We start from the raw sequence: 7,746 nt of genomic DNA, 5'->3' as shown, positions 1-7,746 counted from the left end.
GTCACTTCAGTCATGTCCGACTCTGTGTGAGTCCATAGACGGCAGCCCACCAGGCTTCCCTGTCCCTGGGATTCTCCAGGCAAGAACACTGGAGTGGGTTGCCATTTCCTTCTCCAATGCATGAAAGTGAAAAATGAAAGTGAAGTCGCTCAGTCGTGTCTGACTCTTTGCAACCCCATGGACTGCAGCCTATCAGGCTCCTCTGTCCATGGGATTTTCCAGGCAAGAGTACTGGAGTGGGGTGCCATTGCCTTCTCACCCTATACTTCCTTGCATTAGATTAAGTCTTCAGTCCTCTGGCTGCCGCTTGGATAATAACTTTGAGGAGCAGGGGATCCAGGCATAGTGACAAAAAGTAAAAATAAGAGAGAGCTACCACCAGGCAGATCTGAATCCTATCTCTACCAGTTATTCCACATCTGATCTTGGCAAAATTGATAACTTCTCTAGCCCTGTTTTTTTTTTGGATACAATTGTAATGGTACTGGCCTCAAAGAATGTTGTGAAGATTCAATGAGATAACATGTATGGCAAGTGTGGTATATGAGCATTCACTCCACTCTCTTCCTGCTGTTCTTGTTAACCAGACCACCCCTGGCGCTAGTGTACTGGCCTTGACTCTAGACACTGTGACTGTTCCATATTCAATCTTATGGAAATACAGCCCTTTCAAAGAGCCCGTGCCAATGTGCTCAAGTTTAAAGTGCGTGCGTGCTAAGTTGCTTCAGTCGTGTCTGACTCTTTGTGACCCTGTAGACTGTAGTCAGCCAGGCTCCTGCCATGATTCTCCATGGGTTCTCCAGGCAAGAACACTGGAGTGGGTTGCCATGCCCTCCTTCAGGGGATTTCCTGACCCAGGGATCAAACCCCCATCTCTTATGTCTTCTGCATTGGCAGGCAGGCTCATTACCACTAGCACCACCTTGGGAGCCGTTTCAAGTAACCTGTGCCAAAGTCCTCAAGTTTAAAGTAGCCAATGATATACTACACAGACTGAATATTGAGTCTTCAAACACACACACACATACACACAAATATACACACAATACTGATAGCCTCTGAGAGGGTCAAGCAGTGAGTCATTCCTTAATAAGTTAAAAGCACATATTATTGCTTGTCACTAAGAAACAAAAACTGTAGGATGCAAATACCAGACTAGGATATTTTGATTAGTGTTGGGAGGGAGGCCCAGCTTCTAATTCATATATTATTTTTTCCTACAAATATTCACTGAGCCCTCACTCAGGGGTAAGTACCCTAGAGAAACAGGGAAAGGAGATGCTCTGTGTCCTTCAGGAGTTGACCACTGAGTGGGGAGTCAGGTGAGGCAGGCACTCAGGTGGTTGTAACACAGAGCCCTCTGTGGTCTGCAGGAGAAGGCAAGGCTGGAGGAGCCAAGCATCTGCAAGGCATCAAGGAGTCTCCAGAGAAAGAGGGTGGAGGTGGTAAAGACCATGGCTGCCAACTTCACAGTTTTGTCTCTGACTGGCTTTATTATTCACATTTACAAAGCTGAGCCTAACAGTCTGGATGCAAACTCAACTAAGCTCTTCTGCTGCAGGCCAGGACTGCTAACAGTCTTCAAGGGCTCCAGGGAGGACTCAGAAATACAGTGGGACCTTAAAACAGAGACCTATCAGGGTGAGGCTGCCCAGTACAGTTAATGGCACACATACCTGAAGGCCGTGCTGATCATTCACCCGTGGACTTCTGGCAAATTATTTGTTATTTATGTCTTTGAGCTTTGTTTTCCTCCTATTTTGCATGGGAATAATAATCTGTGGGTTTCCTTGGTAGCTCAGAGGTAAAGAATCTGCCTGCCAGTGCAGGAGACACAGGTTCGATCCCTGGGCCCGGAAGATCCCCTAGAGAAGGAAATGGCAACCCACTCAAGTATTCTTGCCTGGGACTTCCCATGGACAGAGGAGCTGGGTGGGCTACAGTCCATGGGATCACAAAGGGTTGGACAAGACTTAGCGACTAAACAGCAAGAACAGCAAATAAGCTCTATTTTAAAGTTTTTTTGTGTGAAGATTAAGTGAGATAGTTTTTGAGAGTGTTCTTAATTCATATTAAGCCTTCCACAACTGATCGTTTTCCCCTTGCTTTTCCAGCCACCATCATATGGGCTGCCTTAACCTGGGTGAAAGTTCCACAGGATTCACTGTGGTTAATGGCCATTAGGCGCCTTCATTCCTAGAAACCACAGAGTAGACCAGGATGTGGCTATGAACCACATGCGGCCATTGACAAGCTTGGGTTAATAACTGAGTGTCATGATATTTTAGAATTTAAAAAACTTTTTTAGAATTTTTAGATACTTTAGAATTTAAAACTTTTTAAAAAAATTCAGTGCAAATAGAAGCCTACATTGTTTTAAATTGTTCTCCCTTTTGTTGAAAAGTATCCCTCTTATATATAATTACTTTTTCTGAAAGTTTTCAAAGAACAATTTTACATGTACTTTATTCCATCTACCAATGATAATAAAGTGTTTTAATAATTAAAACCATAAATTTTAATCTTCAAGGAACTAAACAAAAGATTATTTTTTTTAAGGAACAAGAGGTGAGATTTCCCAGGCTGCCCAAATCAGAGAACTAAATTTTTTTTAAAATAGAAAATGGCATTTCCATATTCTTTCTCAGATTGAATGGTTTAGATGCCAAAAAAGTTTATCTGTTTTCTAAAAACAGTTTTTTTAGTTATATTGTTCAGAGTATGTTATGTCTACTTGTAAAAAAAAACTAATGACTTAAGGGAGGCTTTATCAGTGGATTAGAGTATTTCATTACTTTCAAGATCTCTTTCCTTTTCAAATTATAGTGCCTGAAAGGAGATAAAATTTGGTTTCAAGTTATTGTACTAAAGATTACTTTTTGCCTTGTAATTTTAGCTCTTGGGATTTAGGGATTTCTGAATATGCTATAGTACGAAGTGGTCATTACATTTCTAGATTTAAAAGGTTTATCTAGTGTTGAATAGGGGGGGGTTGTGATTGGGTGAAGTTATTGAAACCAAGCAAGACCCTGCATGGTTTTCCCAGGACCAGACTCCCCCATGTTCCCTGTCTTTTGTTTGTAGAAAAGCTTTATCCTCCTAGGGCTTCCCTAAGTTCCAAAGAGCAAACTTAATCAGAGAAGTGAGAAAATGTAGAAACAAAGGAAAGCAGTCAGGCAAGACAAAGGAATAATAGTTTAGCCATAGACAAAGTCAAGTCCGTTTAATTTTTCCTAAAGGCCAATAGATAATATCCTGAGCCATATCCTTGAGTTGTTGTACAGATGCCTAGGGCTTCCCTGGTGGCTCAGACGGTAAAGCATCTGCCTGCTATGCAGGAGACCTGGGTTCGATCCTTGGGTTGGGAAGATCCCCTGGAGAAGAAAATGGCAACCCACTCCAGTACTCTTGCCTGGAAAATCACATGCATGGAGGAGCCTGGTAGGCTACAGTCCATGTGGTCCCAAAGAGTCGGACTGGACTGAGCGATTTCACTTTCACTTTCACTTTCAAACCCCCATGAGGTAGAAGTAAACTGCAAGTTGACCAACAGACCCAGACTGGTTGGAACCAGAGGCTGATGATTGGGATTCTGACACATCACTTTGTTACTTCACCATCAACCAGATCAGTGTACAAGCTGATCACATATCCATGACCCTTTCCCTCACACTCTTTAAAAACCCTCTGAAATTGTTCAGGAGTTTGGGTCATTTGAGCTTGCTTGGCCCTAAAATAAACTGTACTTTCCTTCACCACAATCAGCATTTTCCCAATTAGTGCTGTGGTAAAGAATCCACCTGCCAATGCAGGAGATGCAAAGAGACATAGGTTTGACCCCTGGATCAGGAAGATACACTGGAGTAGGAAATGGTAACCCACCTAAGTATTTCTGCCTAGAAAATTCCATAGGGGGGAGCATAGCAGACTACAGTCCATGGGATTGTAAAGAGTCGGACACAAATGAGCAACTGCACACATATACAACCTCGTGTCAGTAGACTGACTTTGCTTGGGAGAGCAGACCCAAATCTGGTTTGGTAACGTTATCACAACATCATTCTGTTGGGCTCTACTTCCTTGGATACTAGCTTTTCCGCCTGAGGGACAGACTTTGATGGGCATTTCTGGGTTAATGCAGGGACTAGGAAAAGCACCATCAGATCACTAGAGTTAATATGAAGTAGTCAAGTGTATATCACAAAATCATATTGTGATATTAAGCTAAAACATTCTGTCATTCTGTTGGTAAATGGAGTAACTCAGTTTCCCCTGGTTAGCTGTTGTTGTTCAGTCATTTAGTCTTGTCCAACTCTGTGCACTGAAGTACTCCAGGCTCCTCAGCACTCCAGGCTCCAGTCCCCTACTGTCTCCCAGAATTTGCTCAAATTCAAGTCCATTGAGTAGACGGTGTTATCTAGCTGTCTTATCCTATGTTGCCTCCTTCTCCTCCTGCCCGAAATCTTTTCCAGTATCAGGGTCTTTGCCAGTGACTTGGCTCTTCACATCAGGTGGCCAAAGTATTGGAGCTTCAGCTTCAGCATCAGTTCTCCCAATGAATATTGAGGACTGATTTCCTTTAGAATTGCCTGGTTTGATCTCCCTTGGTCAGACTACAAGACATTACAGACCTTTGTATTTCCTATGTCATTTCCTTCTGCTGCTGCTGCTAAGTTGCTTCAGTCGTGTCCGACTCTGTGCGACCCCATAGACGGCAGCCCATCAGGCTCCCCCGTCCCTGGGATTCTCAAAGCAAGAACACTGGAGTGGGTTGCCATTGCCTTCTCCACATTTTCTTCTATCTAGATTCAAATTGCAGGGCTGGTGTGGATCTGCAAAAACCCTCCTAGGTAAAAGTAGTCTGTGTTTCTATTTTCAGAGAACAGCAAAGTTGTAGAATGCTGGTTTTCCTAAAGGTGGTTTGGAAGGTAGGATGCTGATGGTCCTAATGATGATGCATTTATTCTGTTTCCATCTGCCTTGGCAAAAAAATTGCCTTAAGTTTAAAATAGCAGTCTGAGTTTATAGAAGGTGATTTTAGTCTCTAAATTCAAAACATGTCACGGAATAAACATGTTGCATAATGGCTTGGAAGGCTTCAGTGGTCACAGTAGTACTTAGCAAGTAGTTGTAAACTGGCCTCTGCTGGTTACCAGTCATTGGAATTTGGAGGGCTAGGCCAGGACATTTGGTCCTGGAAGAGCAAAATCAAAAAACATCTCCCCTGATTTAATAGCCCAGAGTGCTGAACAGCGCCTGCTTCCTTCTATTATTACAGTGTGGAACTACCTTCTTTCAACACGTCTGCTGAGCTGTAACCTCTCTGATAAAATACATTTCCCAGAGTTTCCTGCAGACTTCATATGGTAGTTTCTGCCTGCCGCTGCCAAGTTGCTTCAGTTGTGTCCGACTCTGTGCGACCCCATGGACGGCAGCCTACCAGGCTTCTCCGTCCATGGGATTCTCCAGGCAAGAACACTGGAGTGGGTTGCCATTTCCTTCTTCACATATGGTAGTTACCCCACCCTTTTTATTTATTATTTTTTTTAATGGCCTGAGATTCTTAGCTGCTGGGGGAAATGTTAGAAGACAAGGTCAACGTGAGTTTCCAATATATCAATAAAGTCTCGTTCTAAATGAGAAAATGAGTTTGGGACATCCAAGCTATTTGCCGGTTCTAGTTCCATTTCTCTTCTCTTGCTTTTACTGAAATAGAACTCCTGATTGAGGGGCTGGCTGGAAATAGTCAGAGACAGGAGACTCCATAAACAGTGTCTCAGTCTGTTCAGACTGTTATAACGAAGTCCCATAGACTGGCTGGCTTATAAACAACAGAAATTTATTTCTCTCTGTTCTAGAGGCTGAAGTCTGAGATCAGAGTGCCCCCCGGACAGGACCTGGCAACGGCCCTATTCCAAGATGCAGACTGCTAACTCCTCATCGCCTCCCGTGGTAGAAAGAGAGCCAGCCAGTTCTCTGACCTTTTCTTGTAAGGACACCAGTCCCATTCATGAGGACTCCACTCTCACGGCTCAGTCACCTCCCCAAAGCATCACTTCTAAAACCATCACATTGGTGATGAGATTTCAACAAAAGAATCTGAGGTGGGGGGTGGGGGGTGGGGAGAACATTCAATCCAAAACAAGCAGCTTTCTGCTCTTTGTGCCTTAGGATGTTTGAAGAATGGGGATGGAACACAGTACCTTCAAAGTGGTCATGTGTATTTTTATCAAAAAACTAAGAGGAGAAGGAAATGACAACCCATTCCAGTATTCTTCCCTGGAGAATTCTATGGATGGAGGAGCCTGGCAGATTGCAGTCCTTGGGGTTGCAAAGAGTTGGAGACAACTGAGCAACTAACACACATACATGACAAATGTGTTTCAATTACTGAAAACGTGTGAAACACTACCTGTGTGTATTTCTTAAATGCCGGCTCTATGCAAGGCAGACATGATGTTTGCCCTCATGGAGCTTTGGTTTCAGCGGCATCTTCACTGTAAATAAAAGGACAGTTGCCTCTTCAATTATTCCTTCTGTGAAGCTTGGTAGTGGAGGCCAAACTCACAGGACTAAAACATATCAGACTATATCAGTACATTAGTATCAGAATGGAGAAACACTGAGAAAATAAGAATAATAAGAGGAGGTATGAGTGGAGGAGACAAAAAGAGTAACAGAGAATGTGTGCTTAGTGAGTAGAGGTGGTGGTGGGGAGGGAGGCATCTGTGACCACGCTGGGAACTGCTCAGTGGTCTAGACCACCCAGCCCTCAAGTATATGCTGCCCGTTTTCGTAACACTTTGCACTGCTTGAAAGGGAAGATCCTGTGGCCACAGAAACAGTCTGGGAACTGATATTATCAGTTTGGGCCAGTTATCCAGATCAGACCCGGTTGAGTTGCTGAGAGAAAGCCGCAGGATTTCTGACTGCCAGGCTAGACTATATTTTCCCCTTTTTATGGCTCATTATAAAAATATTTGTGCTGACCTGTAAGCTGATCAGTGCCAACTGGAGTCAGCCCACTTGAGAGGAAAATTATTTATGATTACAATTTGGCTGCAAGGCTTCTTGAGTATTTCTGCCTCCCTGAGTTGAGAATTGAAATTATCAAGACCCCAAACTACATTTTCTCACTTCTGTGGGAAGGCTATCTAGTAGCTTCCTTGGATCACAATAGTTAGTCGTCCTTAGGAAACACCCAAAGAGCTGTTGTGTAGCTTTCCCCTAATCATACACTGTCTTTGCCACCTCATTCATCCTCCTGTTAAACTCACTTCTCAACAAAATTTCCCTTTTCTTTAAAAGCCTCTCCTGGTCTGTCTGGGTTATGTATTGACCTATTTATTTTGTGTGTGGGTGGTTTCTGTGACTCCTCCTGGCTGAAAAATGTCATGACTGAATCTACATTTTCAGCTTTGAGCATCATGGAAATCCTCACCCCAATGCCTGTGCACCTGCTTCACTTCCAAAGTCCTCCTGAGCTTGCTTATCTGTGGCTGTTGAATTCAGTAGCTTGAGTCATGATAATGAGGCCAAGATTGTGGTTTTGATGCATGAAAGTGAAACGTGAAAGTGTTAGTCCCTCAGCCCTGTTTGACTCTTTGCAACCCCATGGACTGTAGCCTGCCAGGCTCCTCTGTCCATGGGGAAAGAATGCTGGAGTGGGTTGCCATGCACCTCTTCCAGGGGCTCTTCCTGACCCAGGGATTGAACCCATGTCTCCTGTGGCTCCTGCATTGCAGA

At 43.7% G+C, this 7,746-nt stretch overlaps 1 long non-coding RNA gene across 1 annotated transcript in view; it reads left to right on the top strand.

Moving 5' to 3' along the window:
* The window catches only part of LOC105004204, a 30,799-nt gene extending 24,569 nt beyond the window's left edge, over positions 1-6,230 (top strand). Inside the window, exons 2-3 of the long non-coding RNA XR_827189.1 lie at positions 5,859-5,989; positions 6,172-6,230. This is a non-coding gene — a long non-coding RNA (uncharacterized LOC105004204). The remainder of the gene's footprint in view (positions 1-5,858; positions 5,990-6,171) is intronic.
* The last annotated feature ends 1,516 nt before the right edge of the window (positions 6,231-7,746 follow it).

The sequence above is a fragment of the Bison bison genome, unplaced genomic scaffold (assembly GCF_000754665.1).
Source record: "Bison bison bison isolate TAMUID 2011002044 unplaced genomic scaffold, Bison_UMD1.0 scf7180017864473, whole genome shotgun sequence".
NCBI lineage: Eukaryota > Metazoa > Chordata > Mammalia > Artiodactyla > Bovidae > Bison > Bison bison.
The sequence above is the reverse complement of the archived record's forward strand: the minus strand, read 5'-3'. Positions and strand labels throughout refer to the sequence as shown.